At 36.1% G+C, this 4,774-nt stretch overlaps 1 long non-coding RNA gene across 1 annotated transcript; it reads left to right on the forward strand.

Moving 5' to 3' along the window:
- The first annotated feature begins 2,741 nt into the window (after positions 1–2,741).
- On the forward strand, positions 2,742–4,220 carry LOC111911840 (uncharacterized). The gene is made up of 3 exons (XR_002856997.3): positions 2,742–3,066; positions 3,154–3,265; positions 3,586–4,220. It is a non-coding gene; the product is annotated as an uncharacterized LOC111911840 (long non-coding RNA).
- The last annotated feature ends 554 nt before the right edge of the window (positions 4,221–4,774 follow it).

Here is a 4,774-nt window from a genome sequence, read left to right on the forward strand (position 1 = left end):
TCGAACACCAACAACACATCTTCACCAAGCCTTTCTTCACCAATTTGTTAACGACCTTTATTCGATCAACTCATCTATGCACCTATAGGTTACCATTTGTGACATCCCCAATTTCACGACCCGAAAAAAAAACTTTCTTTATGCTTATTTTAAATAGAGCATTCTTTATAAATGTGTAATTTGTCCCATAACAATTATAACGTGAGATAAAATCATTTCCGAAAAATGTTTTCTCATTGATTATTAAAATCTTTGGGATATCATCATTGATACATAAATATAAGCATAAACTTAACGTTGCAAGCCTTACAATAGTTCACTATTCTAATGGCCTATACTACTTAAATCTCTCATCAGATTTAAACTCATCATCCATGGGTTTTCGTATCGCTATCTGTGATACTACGAAACTGAGTGGGTCTGAGTGGGTCAGACTGGGAGCCTGGTGAGTATAAAGGGTTTTCAACCCACAATAATATAGTTAATTTGTTTTAATTATATATTTCACATCAAATAATTAAACACATTACCCATTCCCGTTATTCTTATTCTCCGATCCAAAAATACTGATCTCTAGGGACCTGTCCTAAGGATCATCGTAAGGAACGAGTAGACAATACTGCTTCAATGATTCCTTACCAATACATATCAATAAGGCAACCATGAGGGGGATAGAGTACATCATATGAACACGTAGTTCATTACACCTACAGGTTGCGAGCTTGCAAGTGTTCTACTGGACCATCTAGAATAGTTTGTGATTGTCATCTATACTCTGTTAGATGATTACATCGTTAGTACAATAGTACTATAAAAGTCATGGCCTTTTATCATAATTTTTCATCTCTCATCACCCTTTACTACCTAATATATTATAAGTATGAAAATACGTATATGGTTAAATCAAATAAAATCATGTCATATTATTTCGTCTAACACAGAGCATCTTAATTATAGATAATAAGCACATGTAGCATTCAATTATCTAAATACTTCATATTTATTTGTAAGATGAAACTAACTATGCATACACTTGCTAAAGTAGATGACTGGTAATTTAGGTATCTCTTCGCCTAGCACCTTAGCTTTTGCTTTTGAAAGACCTAGAGATATAATTATCATTAAGTATTAGTCTTTGTTCCATAATTATTGTACTATAATGATGATAGTCTAGATTCATTAATAATCCCAACGAATACTACTCTATAGTTGATAAGGTATAACCAGGTAAGATCATATCAAAGGTAGGGTTTGTTTGGTATACAGAGCATACAATTTGGAAATCTCACGTTAAACATCTCACTAAATCTAGTGTAACATCGGATTCCTGGTACAATTTATATTTTTGTATTTTTTTCTCATTTTGCCTTGGACTCGGTGAGTTGGAGGCCCGACTCGCCGAGTAAGAGCAATTTTGGCACGGGACTTGAGCGAGGGACACGGCGAGTCGGGTCCCAGGCTCGGCGAGTCCGTGCTGGATGAGTAAAACCCTAACCCGGGTGTTTGCACCCTATTTAAACGCTCCAAATTGGCCTCCCTTGTCCCTAACACTTCCAGAGAGCTGTAGAGCGAAACCATAGCCCCCATATTGTTCTTGTGAGTGATTTTTGGCTTTGTGAAGAAGGTTGGAGTTTAGAAGGAGAAGGAGGAGGTTGAAGAGTGCAAGGAGGGGAAGTAGATCCGGATTCTACACTGTGAGAAGCTTCCATTCAGGTAGAAAAGTCCCTACCTTGATCACTAGTTCATTAGACCCCCTTTTTGTCCCTAGTTGGTGGTTTTCAAGCCCTAAAACCTCAAACTCCATGTGTTTATGCTCTATGCTCTGAAAGAACTTCAAATCTGGACCTTATGGACGTCTTAGAAGTGTAAAGTCTCTGTTGTTGAAGTGATTGAGGTCCCTATTGAGTGTATGACCTCATAAAGAGCTTGGAATTTCCTTTTGAAGCTCATAGGGCCATGCATGCATGTAAAGTTTTCAACTTTACATGATAAGCATGCCCTAGGAACCTAGATCTATGGTTTGGAGACGTTGCATGTCTCAGATTTGTTCTGTATGAGAAAAGGGCTGAAGGGACTCGGCGATTTCCAAAGTGGACTCGACGAGTTCTATGAAGATGGTCTTAGACTCGACGAGTTGGATGAACAACTCAGCGAGTCCTATGAAGATTGCTTAGAACTCGACGAGTTGTTCTTCAAACTCGGTGAGTCATATGATCTGTTACTGAGTTAAGAGGGGTTTATGTGTAGAAGGTCCAACCCTTTGTAGCTGCACGCAGAGTTAGCAATTTAATGTGTAGCAATAGTCCCAGAAACCCAAATCCTCAAGAAGGATGCTCTGGTGAGGATTTGGAAGCGAGTAGGAGATCTGCTCGTAGGAACTCGGCGAGTTGTTCTCAGACTATAATGCAATAAGTATGAGTAGTTTATGCATAAAAAAATCAAATCTTATATCCGGTCAATGACAGGTTGTACCACCTCAATAGAAGGAATAAAGTATAAAACATAAAGCATGAAATACAATTACTCACTGCACAATTAAACCTTATCTACGTTCATTTGACTGAGCCCTTGTTTGACCCAGCCCTCTTTTATCACTTACTTTCAATGTTGAATCCTGATTTTCCGCCGTATCCGCAAATATCTCTGGAATCTCGCCCACCTTCCCCTATAACTGGCGTGTTTTTTCTCTTTCTCAAAAAACCCTAGCGGCTCTTTTTTTCAAAAACCATTCCATTATTCCTCTTCTTTGTATAGTCTCTCACAGCCCCACAAACTCGAACATTGCAAAACCTTTGTATCCATGTAGAAGAATCAAGACGTGGTTTCTTCTTTTTTTGTTTTTATTTGGAATTTATTGGAAAATTCAGGGAAAGATGAAGATGCTTGCTCTATGTTTGAGAAAATTGTTGTAACTGAGACGTGAAAGATGAATCATCGGTGTTTCCATTCATACGATAGCCTCCTTGTAACTGCCGTCTCTGCCACTGCCAAATCGGTATTGTTTCCACCGTCATTGTTGGTTCATCGAATCACCCATCCCCAATTCATGATCTCGCCTCCTCCCATGTATGACTCACGGCGGTCAAGAAAATACCCATCAATTGACGAATCACTTTATGTGTGTTTTAATTTTTTTCGTTTATTTCGTTACAGGACAGAAGTTTGAAAGAACAAGGCTTTGGCGGATGATGAATCTCTCAAATCCCCTGATTTGAATTTTCAAATAACTCTCTAAACCCTACTACCTCCTTCGATCATTGTGCAGGTCCTGTATCTTCTCTTTCTCTTTTGTTTCTTATATTTCTGTTTCTATTTCTTTTATTTCCTGTATGTTTCAATCATAATCACAGTGTCGTTAACTTCTATTTTATTGGATTTTGGTTTGGTTTTTACTATGATTCATATCATGTCTCAATCCATTTCTGATGTATCTTCTGTATGCAAGGGCTCTAATTTGTTCTTATATTTTTTTTATTAGGGCTTGATGAACACGATTAGATTTTCCATCTTTGATTTTTTGTCTTTTACTTTCCATGTGCACTCTAAGATGCATAATTTACAAAGTGTTGTTGTTTAAATGCCCAGGTTTTAAATGTGCAATGTGTGAAGGGTTGACTCCTACCATGAAAGGTAAGATTTCAGCATTCATAAACCAGTAGGAAGCTGGGACAAAATAAAGAATAAAAGAAAAGAAAAACATTTGGTGGAATTATAGAGGGAGACAAAATCCAACGACTAGTAGGGTGGATGATATCATGACAATGAAGAACCAAACTATGTAGAGATGTTGAATTTTGATCATCAGCTGCATCGAAATTAATTGTAGCAACCATTGTTCTGACATGAACTTTCCTAGCCTTATGTTGTTGAGGATTGTTCTTGGGGATTACAGAAATAGCAATCTACTTGTGGCTGATATACTAAAAAGACCTTGGACTATTGAAGTATTATGGGGAGCTTATGTATAGGGTTATTGAGTTGGGTGCGCCTTACTCTTAGAGAAAGATGTTAAATTCACCCATAACAAGTAAGGTTTTTGAGATAGGGGCAAAGTCATCCAATAGGGGGAAGAGCCATCAAACTTTCGTGTAGATTATCCCAATATAACCAGAACACTGAAGATTGCTCTTTATCATCTTTCAACACCGGTAATTAGATTGTAGATTTAAGAAATTTTATATGTCCAAGTTTATGTTAATATTAAAGTATCATGTGTTAAATGCTCTTTTCATAGTTTCTTTTTTATAGGTAATATGAATGATTTTTTCAACTTTTTGGTGTGAAATAGTTGCACTTATGCTTAGCAAAATAAGTATGTTTACATTTAATAGGATAATTTATTTATATATTGTTTGTTCTTAGAGGCTCAAATGGAGACCATTAAAAAGAAACCAATTGATTCGGAATAGAATTGTTGATCTACCTATAGTTTCTGTGATGGAAGATGCTCAATGGTCTTCAAGTTCAAGAATTTTGGCTGCTAAAATGCTATATATAAGTATATTTCTATTATAGGAATAAATGTATGTATATTTACAAAGTGGTGATGTTTGTGTGAAAATCAAGAATGTTTCTTAAATTCAAAGCTTTTATGGTATCATACTTAAATCTCTCTGAAGAAACTCTATATTTATTGAAAAACATTCCAACTACTTTAACAAAAACCATGATTATGTATTGTTTGACTATGTAATAGAAAACTGAACAAAACACTAATTTATATCAATATGGTGTTTAATAAGAGTTGGTCGTCTTATTGAACCTTTTTAGCATT

Source organism: Lactuca sativa, chromosome 8 (genome assembly GCF_002870075.4).
Source record: "Lactuca sativa cultivar Salinas chromosome 8, Lsat_Salinas_v11, whole genome shotgun sequence".
In the NCBI taxonomy this organism is placed as follows: Eukaryota; Viridiplantae; Streptophyta; class Magnoliopsida; order Asterales; family Asteraceae; genus Lactuca; species Lactuca sativa.